The sequence below is a fragment of the Myotis yumanensis genome, unplaced genomic scaffold (genome assembly GCF_028538775.1).
Source record: "Myotis yumanensis isolate MYYU_CA2020_CCGP unplaced genomic scaffold, mMyoYum1.0.hap1 SCAF_3, whole genome shotgun sequence".
Classification (NCBI taxonomy): Eukaryota; Metazoa; Chordata; class Mammalia; order Chiroptera; family Vespertilionidae; genus Myotis; species Myotis yumanensis.
In genome coordinates, this window is record NW_027223754.1 from 16,375,878 (window position 1) to 16,394,306 (window position 18,429).

Consider the following 18,429-nt stretch of genomic DNA (forward strand, 5'->3'; position numbering starts at 1 on the left):
ATATGCTAATGAGACTGGACAGCCAAATGACCCTCTGGACGTCATTCCAGATGAAGCTGAGGGGTGGGGACTGAGGCAGAAGTGGTTAGGGGTGATCAGGCAGGCAGGCAGAGTGGTTAGGGGTGATCAGGCAGGCAGGCGAGCAGTTAGGAGCCAGCTGTTCCGGATTGCGAGATATAGATCACATTTTTTACCTACTCATTCATTGAGAAGGATGTAGTATAGCTCATATTTAAAAAATTGGACTGACCCATAAACTCGGAGCTTAAACCCAATCCAATATAATATCTCACTCGTTTCTTAGCTTAAAGATTGTTCTTTAAAAAAACAACTCATTAATAATACCTGCATGATTTATCATCATTATCATAATAAAATTAACTAATTGGGTAATAAATTGATTTATCCAACTTTATAAATGCTATTTGTAAATCTTTACTCTCTAGTCAGTAGGCTTGAATAACATTCATTTCAAACATTAATATTTAGAATCTATAAGGAAAGATGTAATATTCAAAATGTTTGAACTATTTATTGGTAAAAGGCAGCTCAAATAATGTAAGTCTTACACAAATTACAGGCAGTTAATGGAGTGGGAGGGAATAGAAACACTCTGTTTAGATAACCCAGCACTCTAATATTTCAAGCTCCTCCCATCAACCTTTTTATGTAATTAAAGCCAGCAGGCTTACATCATTAAAACCAGCATGATTTTTCAACTCATCAAAAATGACATATTTGTGAAGCATAATAACTTATTAGTGTATACCTGAGAGCACCCGTCATTTTTCCCTATAAACTAGCAACTTTATAGCATATTCATTGCAGTTTGTTTTAGAGTATACCTTTTGGTTATACTTTTAACTCTAGAAGTAAGTTAATGTTTTACATATTTAAAAAAAAACAAACCACAAAATTAAATCAAGGATAGGGGGAAAGCCCTAAAATTTGAATGCAGACAGAAACAACTGAACCATCTGCATTTAGAATAAATATACTTTCCATGAAGACCAAAAACTGAAGGTTACTTTTCCCCAGCTGGAGCTGAAACACCAAAGACATCTCACCAGAGCAGAGTGGAACAGATTAGCATAGAGTAGCACTGAGCTGGGCAGAGTGCAGTGGAGCTGCCTAGCTTAACGGGATACTACTCGGCTGTAAAAGAAGGAAATCTTACCCTTTGCAACAGCTTAGATGGACCTGGAGAGTATTATGCTGAATGAAATAAGCAGTCAGAGAAAGAAAAATACCATATGATTTCACTTATGTGGAATCTAATGAACAAAATAAACTAATACACAAAATAGAAACAGACTCATATATACAGAGAACAGACTGACAGCAGTCAGAGGGAAGCGGGGAGAGGGCTAGGTGCAAAAGGTAAAAGGGTTAAGCAAAAAAAAACAAAAAACCCCAAAATCTCATAGACAGACAACTATTACCAGAGGGAAAGAGGGATGGGGGGAGGTAGGAGAGGGTAAAAGGGGGATAGATGTTGATGGAAAATGTGACTTGGGGTGGTAAACACACAATACAATATGCAGGTGATATATTATAGAATTGTGCCTCTGAAACCTATGTGATTTTAAAAACCAATGTCATCCCCAATAAATTCAATTTAAAAAAAAAGAGGGGCCTAGCTTGGGAGGGGACCAAGTGGAGTGGATGAAGTAGAGCGGAGCTGGCTGGCTGAAGAGGGGCCTGGGCCTCTGGGCCATGCTGTTTTCATAGCAGCTCCATCGTGTTATCCAGCTGTTCCACAGCAGTGCTGTTTTCACTGCCATACTGTATTATCCTCGAGCTCTTTGTACTAAACTTTCCTCCTTCACTGCCCCCAAATTGGTGACTCCTGTTGGCATTTGAATTGGCGCCAGTGACCCTTGGTTGACATTTCATATGGCCCAGTGGGGCTCTGAAGCGACCACCCGATCTGAAACCAACTCGCCTGGTTCCTGATTCTGTTCTCAAGTTGTCTTCCTGGTGGCTCCTAAGGATCTTGGGAACTGTACATTATGATTAATTGACTTAAACTTGAGACTAATTGAATCTTTACAATAATACCCTGTTGGTTAGAGATTATTATCTCTGAAGTTCAGAGAGGTTAAATGTCGCTTTTGAGGTCAGACAGCCTTTGAATGGGAAAGCTTGGAGTGAAGCCCAATTAGCTAATGCTAGTGTCTATCCTTCCTCTGGATAAGCCTGCTTTTCAGCCTCACACAAGCCCTCACAATTTGTAGATGCAAAGGGTGCACAGGCCAGCGCTCTATCCACTGAGCCAAACCAGCCAGGGCCATATCAGACCAATTTATAAATTCATTATTTTTTTAAGGATATAGCAGACATTTATTTGTTTCAAGAAATGAAAGAATTGGCCCACTTCAGAAAAGTTAAGTTTCCCCATCTTAAAATGGGTAGGTGGATCATAACATTGGAGATCCATTCCAGTCTGTATGCATAAGTTCCATGAATGGTTAGAGCAGTGGTTCTCAACCTGTGGGTCGCGACCCCTTTGGCGGTCGAACGACCCTTTCACAGGGGTCGCCTAAGACCGTCCTGCATATCAGATATTTACATTACGATTCATAACAGTAGCAACATTACAGTTATGAAGTAGCAACGAAAATAATTTTATGGTTGGGTCACAACATGAGAAACTGTATTTAAAGGACCAGAAGGTTGAGAACCACTGGGCTAGAGTGTTCCCTCCTAGACCTGGGAGAGCTGCAGAATGGGGGAGGGACAAGGGAACAGATCTCTGGATTATCCCCCTCCCCCAAATAGCTCTAAATCAGCTCCATCTTGATTTTTGAGATGATCTAGACCCCTTTGGAGGGATGCTGAGGCTGTTGTATTTCTGGTGGGCGGAGCCATGTCCTTGTTCCCCTGGGCTGCTCTGGTCCTTCTCCTTTTGATCTCCCTGAGTGGTCCCTGGGATCGTAGGATTGACTTGTCTTCCCACTTCCCACCAGAATGAGAGGGCCTTTTGGTGGGAGTGTTCTCCTAAGGGCTTCAGCCTGGGGTTGGGAGACTCTCTGGCCTCCATTCTATTCACTCATATTTTCTTACTCTGCCAGACTGAGATGAAGGGTTCAGCTCCTGGACCTTCCAAGGTCTCTGTAACAGGCCTGTTGATCATCTCCCCTCCTGCAACCATACTCACATTGTCTTTGGGTGTTACTGCGGCTGCTCCTGGTAATGCCTCCTGGTCAGGCCCTGCCGGTGCCGGGGTTAGGAAAAACAATGTGTCCCTAAGCATAGAGTATTTACATGAAGCAGGTTGTTGGACTCCTTCCCCATCAGCGTAAGCAAGAGAGGTGGCCCCAGATACCTCAGCGACTATGGAAAGGCTTCTCACATTGAGCAGGTCTTGGCCACCTTCTCCATGGAGCTCCATGGCCTGTGTCAATAGAAGAAACAGGGAAGTAAAGAAGAAAATAAAGTGAGACCAGAAAGGACTGTCACCTGTCTTTAAGAGCTTAGCATTAGAATAGAAGAACCTTTGAAGTCACCAAGTCTAGAAATCCCCCTATGGCACCCCACAAGAATCACTGAGGTTTTGCCTGGACAGTTGCAGTGCCAGGGAGAGCACTAGTGCAATTCACCAGTGAACATCCTCACACTTTTACTTTATACACTTGTCTTAGCATCTCTACAAAACAGATTCCTAAAGGAAGACTGCTGGGCAAAAATTATGTCCATCTTAACTTCTGAGAGCTACTAACAAATTGTGCACCAGTGTGCAAAGCATCCTGCAATGCCACAGATTTATACAAAAATCAGTTTATGGCTGAAATAAAGTAAGGGCTTTCTCAGAGTTAAAAATGCCCTACAGCAGATCAGACTGCCTGAGTCCACTGTAGCATGTAAGTGTTCCAGAACAGATTGGACACTAGGATGCTGTTGACAGCATTACAACATCAGGTATATGGCTAGACGAGCTGACATTTAAGGGACCTCGGATATTCAGAAGCACACAGGGCCTCCCCAGTGTGACAAGGCCTTCACATAGTGGCTCTTCTGGCCTGAGCCCTTCCATATGAGTGTTTGTCCAGGCAGCCCAGGAGAGCAGCCCGAGAGCCTTCAGTTGCTCTCCTGAAGCACTCGGGCCCTCCCACAGTCTCTGCAAAACCTTACTGCTGGGCTCTTCCTATCCTCTGCCTCCAGCACAGGTATGTCCATCATGTCCCAAACTGGTATGGCGTGGTTGCCACTGTAAACCTCCACTGGCAGCCTCAGGAAGAACACCAGGTCGTCCCAGTGTGCAAACACATCTTCTTTTGCATCTGAAGGAGGGGGCATAATTGTAGGTAAAAAGAGTGCCAGTGGCGAGCTTCAAGTGGAGCTATTTTTTCTCATGACTGTAGATGGACAACATTATAATCTTCAGAGGAAGCAGCCTGGTCAGCTCCAAGCTCGTTGCTGACTTGGGTCCCCTTCTCTGGGTGTGTCGGTTGTATTTGGCACCGACTGCACTGCTGCCAGCCTGCCAGCAGCATGACGTCAGGTATTGTGAGGTCGGGGCTGGTGTACACGATGCCCACAGTGACCATTTGCACACAGTTGAGCACATCGATCACTTCTCCTCTTTTACTGATCTGGATGAAGTCGCTCTCAAACATGGGAATGCGTGTGAACATGGCGAACTCGCCCTTGCACAGCTGCTGCTGCAGCTTGCCCATGGAGCCACGGAACATGTATAGCATGTGGCTGCTCTGGGCGCTGCCCTGCCATAGCATCGTGTTGTTGCTCATCTGTCCTTCATGAAGACTGCTGCATGTCCTCTCCAGAACCTCTGCCTCAGCCTGAACTGCAACCCCTCCTGAGCTGCCTTTAAGCCTGAACTGTCCATTGTGACCTGCCCTCAGCTGCCCCACACAGCACTGTGTCCTCATCCTCATAGCCCTCCCCCCGCCCCCCCCCCCCCCCCTGGAAGGGACACCATCCTCCTGCAAGCAGCCACCCTACAAAGGGGCAGGGAGTACCAAATTATTTTATGTGAAACACAAGTATGTTTCTTCAGGCCACTTGTGTTCACGTAGCTACCACAGGCAATGAATGTAAATGATTAGCAGTCCCAGGAAAACGGTCTTTATTAATCTGTGAAGGTGATACTAATAGGTGACAGATAATTAAGGCTTTATAAGAATTGAATGTGTTTTTGAGCTTTTGCTTAATAGTTATCATAGAATTTCTGTGAAATATTAACTTCAGTCACCAAACTTGAATTTAAGAATATACATAAGGGATTAACCGGGAAAGCATTCCTAAGAATCTCCTTATCAAAACTGCACTTAGTTGTAGATTTCTATAAACTGCTTTCTTAGAATTTCAGTTATTGGGCTTCTTCATTCATTTCTGGAAATACTGTTTGCTATTTGTATCCTATAAGGAATTAGCATATTAACACCATCTTAAGGACATTGTTATAACTGTTAACCTCCTTGTTTTCTATCTTGTTCTCCTGGGCATTAAATTTGTTGATTGTTTTGAAACAAATGATATCTATACCCCTTTTGTTCCTTTCCTTTACTCAAGAACACAAAAAGCTGGACGTTCCAATTTGAGAAAGCATATATTCACGTCATTTTATGAGAATGCATTACCTTAATGGGCATTAGGTGGGTACTAACTAGTTTTCCCAGGAAGCTTTTTAACCAGACTAGCCTTCTGGTTGTGCATCTGACTGTGATAGGGAGGTGACCAGTATTTTCTCAGGGAAAGAGTGAAGCTTACCTAGAGAGTCCGTAATTTTGAGCATCTTAACATTGTACATTTGAGCACATCCTCCTACAGTCTTAGAATTGCTAGACTGTTTGAATGTGGACATTGAAAGTCTTCTGAATTGATGGCCTGACTGGGCATGGAGAAACATACAGTGAGTCATATGCTCAAGTCTTTTTGAATGAAAATGAAAAATGTCTAATTATCTGAACTGACTGAATATTTTCTTATGTGTGGGAATTTTTTTTTTTTTTTTTTTTTTTTTTTTTAGTTTTTAGAAGATTAATTAGACAGGAAATCGGTGCTAGATAAGAAGTGCTTTACAAATAGTCTGCCTATTGATTTGTAGATGATCAGAACTGTATTTTTGCTAGTTTGTATCATTTTTTTTTTCTTTCTGAAGAGGAATAGCATTCTGTGTATCAGTTTTTATTTATGTTCTTTCCCTCTGGTTTTTTTCTTTGGGTGGAAAAATTCATTGTTCTTTATAATTCTAGTTTTATGTGTTGGGCTTCAGTGTTTGGAAATAGGCCCCAGGTGGGTGAAAAAGAGTCTTTTTTCTCTATTGATGTTCTAAGCTTTCCATATGTTGTTTTTTTATTATTCTATTACCCTCCATTGCACTGAAAGTGAATGATATATTGCTTATGACAGGACATAAAAATGACTCTTGTTTTAAGAAGTTATTAGAATGCCAGTGGCAATAATAGACAGACATGGGAGAATATCCTTTTCTCCAGAAGAGCAACAAATTTTGTGAACTTGTTTGCAAAATAAGTCTTCTTTCATTTTTAAAACCTAATAAGGGAACATAAAATAACTACTTGCTCATACTCTTTGTAAAACAAAAACATACCAAGTAGAAATATTAATGAGGATTTATAAAAGAGAAGGCTAGCTAGGAATACAGAAGGGAAAGAAAATTTAAAATGGAAGCATTAATTAAATGCTTTATGCTTAGTACTACTATACCAAAATTTGTGATTTTGCTTATTCCTTTCTCTTAAGGATATATATTTATATATGTTCATCTTGATATTTTATTTATATTTTATCCTCACCCAAGGATATGTTTATTGATTTTTAGAGAGAGGAAGGAAAAGAGAAACATCAGTGTGAGAGAGAAACATTGATTGGTTGCCTCCCATACACATGCCGACCTGGGATTGAACCTGAAACCTGGGTATGTTTCCTAGAATCAAGCCCCCAACCTTTTGGTGTATAGGGACAATGCTCCAACCAACTGAGCCACCAGTCCAGGGCTTTTATTTCTTAACAAGAGGCCCGGTGCACGAATTCATGCACAGATGTGATCCCTTGGCTGGCAATCGGGGCCGGTGGGTCAGGGGGAGGGACCACGGGAGGTGGGTCTGTGTGAGAGGTTGGCTGGTGTGGGAGGTTGGCTGTGGGAGTGCACTGACCACCAGGGGGCAGCTCCAGCATTGAGCGTCTGCCCCCTGGTGGTCAGTACGCGACATAGCGACTGGTCATTCAATCGACTGGTCATAATGGTCGCTAAAGCTTTTATATGTATAGACTAGAGGCCCGGTGCACAAATTCGTGCATGGATGGGGTCCCTTGGGGTGGCCTGCAGAGATCGGGCCGCAGCTCGCGCCCCCAGCCTCTCAGTCCCAGCTCACGCCCCCCAGCCTCGCATTCCCTGCAGCCCCATCTGGCACCCACCTTGGCCTGGTGCCACCCCCTCACCATCCTGCCTGTGGATTGATTGATCAGGGCTGGGCCTCCCACCACCACTGCTGGTCGCCATCTGTGGGGCGATTGTGCCCCTCTTTTCACCCACCTTGACCTGGCATCACCTACTCACTTGCTCCACCATCCCGCCGCTATCCCGCTTTCATTGGGGCCCATCGGGGCTGGCAGCACCTCCACTGCCGCCCGCTGCCAGCCCTGCGTTGCCAACACCCACCATGTTCTGCGCTGCCCCCTGGTGGTCAGCGCACATCATAGTGAGCAGTCGAACTCCCAGTTGAACAACTGCCTGAGGGGGCAATTTGCATATTAGGCTTTTATTATATAGGATTAGGGAACATCTGACAGCTTAAAGGACTAGTGCTTTATAGAAAGTTCTTTGATCCTTTTATATTTCCTTATATTGACCTTACTCACAGTTCTCATGTGAGTGCTACTTACTCTCTCCATTATTTAAATCAGTGGTGGGGAACCTTTTTTCTGCCAAGACCATTTTGATATTTATGGCATCTGTGAGCCATACAAAATTATCAACTTAAAAATTAGCCTGCTATATTTGGTCAGACATTTCATTAAATCCCCCCTAATGCCTTGGTAGGGCCAGACCAAATGATTTCACAGGCCTTATACAGCCTGTGGGCCGGACATTCCCCACCCCTGATTTAAAGTATGGTTTGGGCCAAATGCCATGCTTAAATATTGTTGGTGAATTATAGCAGGTTTTAGACCTAAAGATCTACTAATCTCTTGGAGAAGAAAATAGCCATGGTCATACAGCCATGTCCATGTCTCAACATATATACACACACACACACACATTTTACATGATTACTTTTTTTTTTCAGAAGGAAGAAATGGTACTGAATGTTATTGAATGATAACTTACACATTTTGTTTCTGAAAGAAGAGAGAATGGAAAAGAGTATTCCAAATATTTTTTCATGTTAGGTCCTTATGTGATACTTTTCAGAGAAAAAAGGTTAAACAAAGTTGAGATTATTTTTTTAATTGATTGATTGATTTTAGAGACAGACATCAATTTGTTTTTCTACTTATTTATTCGTTCATTGGTTGACTCTTGTATGTGCCCTGACCAGGGGATTGAAACTGAAACCTTGGCGTATCAAGAGGATGCTCTAACCAACTGAGCTACCTAGCCAGGGCTGAGATTATATTTTTAAACATGAGTTGGCCGAAGTATGAAGGTAAAGATAGTGCTAAGAAATATTTGAAAATGTGAAGTAGGAAATTCTTTTAAATGTGCTACAAGCTATGGGAGCAGAAAGGAGATTAGTATATTATTTGGAATGACAAAAAGTAGGAAGATGATGTACAGAAAGCACCACAGGAGAAATGAATGTATATCTATTGTAAAATTGGTGCCCAGTTTACAGGGCTAAAGAGCACTTAAAATAATGAATGATTGTAAAATTTTCTGTAAACTTAATTGAAAGATATGGAAATGGGGTGGGGATGTCCTAAAATTTTAGTCAGAGAGAACAAAGTGAGTGAAGTCCTTAGAAAGCTACATAGATTGAAGAAAGACTTAAGTTTGCAAAATGGCTGCTTTCTAACAGTTTACCCTCAAAACAAATCGGTGTCTTACCGACTTCTATTACTAAATTAACTTTCTTCCTATGAAGCTGGTTGAAAATGTTGCTAGATTTTTATCATCACACTTTACAAACAGGTTTGCTATTGTCCATAATATTATATAATAAAGCTGAATGTTCTGTGTTATTTAAAGAAAACCAGAATGCTACCTTATCAATTCTTGAAGTTTAAAATTCAGGAACACTAATTTAATCTTTTAAATAGACCTATCTTTAATTGGTCTAAAAAGCAATTAAGCTTTCCAAATTGTAAGTTGCTCATATACAGGAAAATAGCCTATCGACAATTTTTATTAGTAGGATGTAAGAGCACCTTTCTTTTGATTTTTGACCAATCATTTCTCCATTGTCTAAAAAAACACACAAAAAAACCACATTTTTTAATTGGAATGATGAATTATATATGATCACTTTAAAATACATTACATAGTTGATTTTCTTTTCTTTCCATTATATAATCTTGTTCATTTAGTCCTTTATTTGTATGACTTTCCTGGGTGTTTTTCAATGAAAGATCTTATAATTTTTTTATTACGTAGGAGAATATAACATATTCTTACTATGTTTTATGTGTTTAATGCAGTTCAATAACTTTTGTATTTATCTCTGATTTAATTAAATGGATTAAGTAACCACTGAGGGTATTCCTCAGAAAATGCCGGAAGCCGGTCCATCCTTGCTGCTTGACACAGTCGCTGCAGGAAAGAAACATCTGCACAGCATATGTTTCAAGGGACCTGGCATGTATAGCATACTGTTCTTAATATGTTTGCTCCCCTTAGCGCTATGTGTTTTAACCAAGGTCACCTCTCCGAGAAAGGTTGTTTCCCCAGGTAGGGATTTTTCCCTGAAGTTAGGGAGGGGATAAAACCCCTTAACTAAGTGCCAGGCAGGTAGTTAATCACTTTAACTACAAACAATAACGCTTAAGCTACATAATCTTTACTCCCTGGAATGGAGATAAGAAACGCCCTAACCTTTGCAATAGAAATTGACAGGATTAAAATCAACTGGTATAAATACAGATGTAACAAGACAATAAACACCAGAACTTGGCTGGAGATCCTGGCTAGAGATCCTGGCTAGGCTGCTGATCAATTGAACGCTGTCTCCGTCCACACCTTGGGGAACCCCTAGACCTGCTGGGGTTGGACCCCAACAAGAAACTACCTCGAGTTCTTAGTGTCATAGTTAGGGGATTTTGGTTTTTGTTGTGAGGATATTACAGTGAGGAGTGAGTTGAAGGAGTGTGCAGAAGCAAAAGGACTTCTTTTGAGTACTTGCAACCCTATACTTAGTATCTTTCATTCATTTTATTTTTTAATAAAAATGTATTTTTGTTGATTTCAGAGAGGAAGGGAGAGGGAGAGAGGGAGAGAGAAACATCAATGATGAGCCGGCAACCTGGGCATGTGCTCTGACTGGTAATTGATCCTCCTGGTTCATAGGTTGATGCTCAACCACTGAACCACACTGGCCAGGCCTCATTTTCCTTTAAGACACTCATCTCTACATGTCTTCCAGTAAATTGTATACTAGTAAAGCTGGATATCTCAACACAACCAGGAAAGTTTAGGAGCAGTGGGAGATGTGCTTTTATTTATTCACCAAAGGGTAATTGTAGAAAAGCATCATGGACAAGTACTTACTTATACAGGAATATATCAAAAGGTCTCTCAAGTAATTGTGATATTTTTACATTGTGACCATAGTAACGTTAGGTTTATCATTAAATACAAGGCTACACTATTTGAGTTATTTTTTTGGAGAATTGTTTACCCGTTAGCATTTTCAGTTAGACTATAATAGTAGAAAGTAAGTAAATTAGTATCTGGTTGGATCCATTAGATTCAAGAATCTGTTTTTGGTTATTAGATGGCAATGATTGAGAGTGAAATTGGCATACTAAGAGTGCTCCAAACAGGTTCATCTTTAAAAAAAAATTTTTTTTGTTGTTAATTTGTACTCAGGAATAATTTTTTCATTATCAAGTAAATGTTCTTTTTTGAGAAAGAAAATAGTGCCTTATATATGAGAACTGTTGTAACAGGCCACAGACAAAAACAAGGTCATTGTGAACTCATAAAATACCAAACATCATCATCTCGCTAATATGAATGATAGCTGCTGTTTTTAGTCTTAGAATTAACCTCCGTTTTGTAACAGCATCCAATCTAGAACTAACCTCTGTTTTCTTAGGCGCGCCCCCCCTTCCAAAACTTCCAACAAATCTCACATGCTAGAATAGATTCTTTCTAATACCCTCTTCCTGAGCTGCCCCACTGGTCCTATGGCATGTGTTCTCCCTTTCTGTAACAAGTAATGAGCCCAACGTGTTCTACTATGGGCGTGCTTCTGGTGGTCTTTGGCTGGAAGGCATTAACACTTTCCTTAAAGATATTTCTTAAAATACAAATTATTTCTCCAACATTTAAGAGTTGAATGCTTTGTTAACTTTATACACACACACACACACACATACACACACACACACACACACACACACACACACACTAGAGGCTTGGTGCATGAAAATTCTTGCACTAGAGGGGGCAGTTCCTCAGCCTGGCCTGCCCCCTCTCAGAGTCCGGGAGCCCTCAGGGGTGGGAGGCGACACCCCCATCACACCTCTGCTGCTGCCACTGCTGGCAGCGCAAGCCTTGGCCGGCCCTGGTTACCTGAACCTCGGGCTGGCCCTGGGTGGCTGGGCCTGCGCCTCCGGTCGGCCCTGGGTGGCTGGGGGGCTGAGGGGACTGGGGGACTCTGGAGGCAGGCGCGGGCGGAGCGGCCGGACCTTCCCGGGGCAGGCCCGGCCATGCCACGTGCCTGCCGCCCCAGCGGGGCTGAGGGGACTGGGTGCTGACATCTTGTGGCTGTGGGCACTGCCTTCTTTGAGGGCGTGGAAATCAATTAGCATATTTCCTCTTTATTGGCTGTGAGCACTGCCATCTTGTGAGGGTGTGATGGTCAATTAGCATATTCCCTCTTTATTAGATAGGGTATTTCCAATTCACTATATTGGCACCTACATATCAGATATTTTGATAGTTGTTAAGTATATAAGGATAAATAAGGTACTATCTCTACCCTCTAGGAGATTTCAAACTTAGCAATTGATATATTTTCATATAATAGCAGTGAGTCTGATTTATTTATAAATTTCTTTTCTTTATAGATTATACTCATTTTTCCCATATTTCAACTAAAAGCCAAAAATGCTTGAGAATTTGATAATTCTGTATAAGTTACAGAATTCTGGTTACCTTTGCCTATCTTGACAAGAGCTAAATTTTTGGGATTTGCTCACATAAACTCTAATGCCACAGAATGTTCATAACATTATAAAACAACCTCTTTCTGAGAGAGAGAGAGAGAAAAAGAGAGAGAGAGAGAGAAAGAGAGAGAGAGAGAGAGAGAGAGAGAAAAGGAGACAAAGGAGAGACAGAAAGAGACATTTATTTTGTAATGCAGTCATAATGATTTACACAGGGCCACCTGGTGGTCAGTTATGATGATACGTTGATATATTATGTGCCTTTTCTAAAATAATTTCTGGAATTACTGTTAGTTTCAACATATGCCCTAGGATATGTCTCCACAAGTCATTTTCTGTAAGATGTGACAGTTTCTTAGTTCAGTCTATTCACCTCACACAAAGCAGAGGATGAATTTTAAAATGTTTTTTAGTTTCATTCCTCGGCAAATAATCTTGCCAAGTCTTCTTATATTCCAAGGTAAAAATTTCCAACAACCACAGATAATTCTTAACAAACTTGATGTAGAAGTGTTTGGCTTAAATCTTTTAAGGTTATTAGGATGAGAAAACGTTAAGCTGTCAAGAATCTGAAAATAGCTTGCTGAAATTTTATAATAGCTCACTCTTAGGTAGTCTTTGTCACTATTCCTGGATAATTATTTGCAGAAGCTATTACACAAATTGTTGGTTCTATCAATTAAGTCATGTTTACTCAAAATGAATGTATAGTATCTTTTGCTAGCACAGAATGAGAGATTATATAAAGGAAGAATCATTTCAGTATTTAAACAGTGCTAACTGCCCTTAACGATAACTTTCTCTAAAATGTATAACTATTATTATATAATCACAAATTAGAAATGTGATTTTATTTGAAATAATTGTTTACTTTTGTCATATTAAGACTTCCACAAGCATAATTTAAATTTTGTTGTGTCTATATGCTATTTGGGCTAGTGACAAATAATCTGAGATGGTGGCAGATGGGCCAAAATAATGTCATCCTTCATAAATATGAGCAGCCATGAACTATTTAGGTGTAATTTGTCAGACTGTTCTTTTATGTATAAAATAAGTCTTTTAATATTATTCCTTGAAATATGACTCAGTTTAATTAGTTTGGACTATCAAAACACAATTTTTTAGACCTAATTTCTTATCAAGTTTTCTTATCATTGTTTTCTGGAGATATTTTAATTTTTTTTAATGAATTAATAGTGTCTTTAATAAAAATGTGTTAACTCTTTTGAATTAGTGTTTCAGGTTTCAGGGTAAATCCCCAGAAGTGGAATTGCTAGGTCATAAGGCAGTAAATGGTGATGGAAAGAGACATGACCTGGGGTGGTGAACACACAATACAATATACAGATGATGTAATATAGAATTGTACACCTGAAATCTATATAATTTTATTAACCAGTATAACCCCAATAAATTCTATTAAAAAATGTGTTAACTTTTTCTAGCATATGAACCTTGGTTTATACCTTCAAAGAAAATACTACTAAATAAACATATATACTTTAGTATCTCATAAAAATTCAAGTAAACTCAAATCAAAGCATAGAAAGTTCATTATTTTACCTCTGTTGCAGGACTTATAATAGCAGTCTTACTAAAAGTGTATTAGTACTTTACTCCTTTATACCCTGGTGTCATAAAGCAGCTATACTATACTCATAATAGTAAGAAAATATGCATGTTTTATCTATTTTCATATAAATTTAATTCAGTGAAAGGAAAACACAGACCAAGTAATAACCAATTTTGCTTTATTAAAATAATTTAATGAGACATTATTCAGCTAGGTTTGCATTTTACCCATATTTTGAAGTCCCAGACTCTTGGGAAGTCAGTTTTTATTAAAAATTTATTCATTAGACATAGTTTTAAAAAGAAATAGAAATTTTGGGTGCTACTACATCACACACATTAGGATAGCTACTATTAAAACAAAACACAGAAATTACAAATATTGATGAGGATATAGAGAAATTGGAACCCTTTGTGCACTGTTGGTGAGAATGTAAAATGACATATCTGCTATGGAAAACGCTATGAAGGTTTCTCAAAAATAAAAACAGAATTTCTGTGATCCAGCAATTCAACTTTTGGATATATATTCAAAAGAATTGAAAGCAAAAACTGTACGAGAGATTTGTACACTCATATTCATAGTAGCATATTAACAAGAGCCAAAAGGTGGAAGCAAACCATGTGCCCATTAAGAGATGAATGGATAAATAAAATGTGCTATATATAAAAATATAATTTTATTCATTATTATAAAAGCTCACTACTTTAATTAGTCCAGTATTCTCCTGGAGAAAAGGAAGAAAATAACAAGTTCTTTTTGCATAACCTAAATAGCTATATGTTTAATTAGTCTATTGATTGCTATTAAAAATTTTTTTTCTTCCCACAGTAATTCAATTAGATAGACTCTAAAATTCTTCTTACTGGAACTTTTTTTTTTTTTTCAGGAGTTTCTTGTGTGATGTTGTAATACTTTTATTCTTAGTTCTAAGCCTAGATATAATATAGTCCTCTGTTATTACAATGGACTTTCCTCTAGATAAGACATTCTTTTTAAGAAATATATGCTATTCCAGGATGGGAAAGTGAAATAGGTATTCTTCTTTTTTAAATATAATAATGAATATAAAATATGGTCCCTCTGACTTCTAGGAGCTCAAGTTGGGCAAAGAAGAACAGAACCACAAATGATTTTTCATACAATATAGGAAGTGTTACGAAGCACAGAGGAAGGAGCAAATTACTAAAGCAAGAACTCAGCATTTACTGCTCCTGGTTTGTTCTCTACCCACATTTGAGGCTTAGTATTTTCAGTCTAACATTTTTGTGTGTTTTTCCATTTAGAATATTTGTTTTTTTCCATACTTTTGCTTGACATTGTCAAAAGAATATTGCCTTATATGATCTTATTCAATTTCACTCTCCAGTTGCTCTGGGTCATCTAAAAGCTTGACACAAAATAAATGAAATGAACAACTAAGCAAAAGGAGAAAATATACAATTCTTCTCTAGCTTGTTCTCGACAACAGTATCATTCTACCAAATAGATAGCACTTTCTTCTGTATCAGGCAGGAGGCATCAAGTGATCAGAATCATTATGCAAAACGTGAACACAGGAACTTACTGTCTAGAATGAGGGTAAAACTGTGCTTGCCTATGTGCATGAACTGGTTTGCTGGTTGTTTTTTAAAGGTAAAGCTTGTATAACCTTGGAACTTTTTCCTGAAGATGCTAATAGGCAGTAACTTATTTATCTCAAGTTCCAAAAGTGTCCTTTCTTTAGTTTTCCTAAGGTGTTAATTAATATCTTGCTAACAAAGAAGCAAGATCTCCAATCTGCAAATCATAGAATTTTGTGCTTTAGTGTTTACTCTAGCTGCTGGTAGAGGTATATACACCTACACACAAATGTACATACACAGAGGCCTTGGGTAGTCCGTGACTAGCAGAACTGATCCTGAAGCCAGGCTTGTGATGTCATTATTAAGAAAGTAATAGTTAACTCTATTACTAAAGGATTATGGGTCACTTATATAGCTGTGGTACGGACTTGTAGAGGGACATTGTTTTCTATGGTCTTGTCCATGTCTGTTTAGAAACTGCCATTATCAGTAGGGCCGACTTAAACTTCCTCAATATTAAACATGGTACTAATCCTAGATTAATTTTATTTTTAATTTATCTCAAACTTCATGTTTTAAAATACTACTTTTTTGCATATTAATCTTTAGTCAAGTTTCATAAGGATTGCTACATTGAAGGGTTGGTCCATTTCTACAGTAGATAAAAATAGGCCAAAATCTATATATACTTCATGAAATCATTATATATAAAGTAAATTTAAAGATAAAAACTAACAAAAAACAAAATATATGAAATATAGTAACAAATTTATATTTTTCACTATGGCATATTGTTGACACATGGATATACTTGAAGCTGCTACAAGTCAATAGGTCACCAACTAGTATAGTAAAAAATATCAAATATCTGTATGATAGGAACTTATTACCAATATATAGATCTTTCCTTTTGCATGAGGTTTTCTATCTAATGAGAAAACAGAGATTTATTCTTTGTAAGGTTCTGTTTCTTTTGGTAGAGAAGAGGGAAAGTTCATCTGCATGATTTTTCTAATTACCTTCCTCTGAGAAGCTTTTACTTTTTCTTGGAAATTACTTAAGCCCTTCTATTTTATCCACTATTTTATGAATGAATACATCCATTTCTATTCTTCGCATAGTGTGATTACAATATTCTAGTGACCCAGCAAAATTTTTAGGATAGTAAGATCAAATGACACGCCCCACTTTCATTACATAAAAGCTGTTTTATTATAAAGAGGAATGGAGAAATCTGTTTTCTGAGATTCCTTAAATGTTAGTTTTTTTAATTAAAATTCTTTCACTGATGTTAATAAAAAAAGAAGTTCTATCTCCCTGGTGATTTATAGGAGAAATAATTGTTAGCAAATCAAGTGCTTTAAAGTTTGAAAAGCATTACTGTTATCACCATCATTATTATCTTGTGTTGGATATATTATTGTGTTGTTCCATGCACTGAGAGGTTGCTGACTCGATTCCCAATCAAGGCACTTGCCCGGGTTAAGGGTTCAATCCCCAGTTGTGGGTATGTAGGAGGCAGGTGATCGATGTTTCCCTCTCTCTCCTCTCCCTTCCTCTATCTCTAAAATCAATAAAAACATTTTAAAAAAACAATATGAAGCAAATAAACGAACTAAATTATATCAGTGTTAAATTATTTAGAATCTACCTAAGGCCATGTTTTTAAAAAGTAGGTTGGAGGCTTCACTGCTAAAGATTGGTTTGAATATGATAGTTGTTGTTTTATTTAAGGTGAAGTGGGAGGAATTATAGGGAATATAATAAAGCACATTGAATCAAATTGCTCAAAACACTCATGAATCAAATTGCTATTATTTAACTGACGAAGTTTATTGTTTAAGGGTACAAACCACATAAAGGCAAAGATATATTTGACATCAGAGTCTGCTGGATCCAGAGACTCAAACTATATCATGTATCTTACTGTTTCTGTTTCTTTAACCCCCCTACCCGATGCCTTTTTGTCCCACTTCCTGAGCATTTCTCTGCTGCCTTCTCTGTCCCCTTCCCCTCACTCACTCTTGCACCGTCTCCCTCCTGTCCTCTTCTTGTTCTTTCTCTTTGCCTTCTCTGTTCTCCATTTTCTGTCAGTGTTTTTTTGATTTCTTAGGTTCTTCTGTGTTGAGCATGGCTATTGGCAGCTCTGGGGATACAACACTAGAGCTCTTACTATTTTTTCTAATGTAAAAAGAAGGCTCTTCCCCAATTGTGTAGTGAAAAGTCTCAAGGAAGAACTCTGAACTGACCAATCACTGGTCTGTGGTTGGACTGTGAGTATTGGTCAGGGGTGGAGCAGGACTCTGTGATTGGAAAATCTGCCAGAATGACATAACCATAGAAAAGGAGGAGCAATTCCCCCAAACGGGGGACAGAACGCTTCCCAGAAGAAGGATGTAATGGCATTTGGGCAGACAAAAATCGCATGTCCTCTGTGCTTTTTTACTTAGATTTATATTTTCCCTGGTTCTAACTTAGTACTAATAGCTAGAAATGGACTATTCCTTACATTATAAAAACATGATTTCATAAGAAATTAAATTCCTTTGCAATGGAAAAGGAGATATGAATGTGGGCCCTCAGAATTTCACCAGATTTTTTTTTTCAGAATACACAAATGTGTTTTTATTGATAAAGAATGTTTTCTCCATTATTGCTAACTTAACCAAAAAGTAGAGTAGCTGCCTTCTTTAGATGTTCACCACATATTTTTTTAAACAGCTTATTCTCCAAAAAGGTCATACCAAGTAGAATTCCATATGTTGCTTTACAGTCTATGATCCTAGATGTTAAATTTCACATGCCCTATTGAAGAAAATTCTTTATTCCTACCAGTCTAGGGAATACGTTAGAAGGTATAGTCACTCTATTTTCCATCTCTAGAGGAGCAGTGTTTGAGAGGCAGCATTTATTGTGGTTAAACATCTCCCATCTGCCATATACTAGCTGTGATCGGCACAATAATGGGTC

At 38.7% G+C, this 18,429-nt stretch overlaps 1 protein-coding gene and 1 pseudogene across 1 annotated transcript in view; one reads left to right on the forward strand and one right to left on the reverse strand.

Moving 5' to 3' along the window:
• Positions 1–18,429, forward strand: part of TNKS (tankyrase) — a 151,492-nt gene that overhangs the window by 48,911 nt on the left and 84,152 nt on the right. The gene's annotated exons all lie outside the window — the stretch shown is intronic.
• On the reverse strand, positions 4,081–4,892 carry LOC139004954 (Golgi-associated RAB2 interactor protein 6-like; annotated as a pseudogene).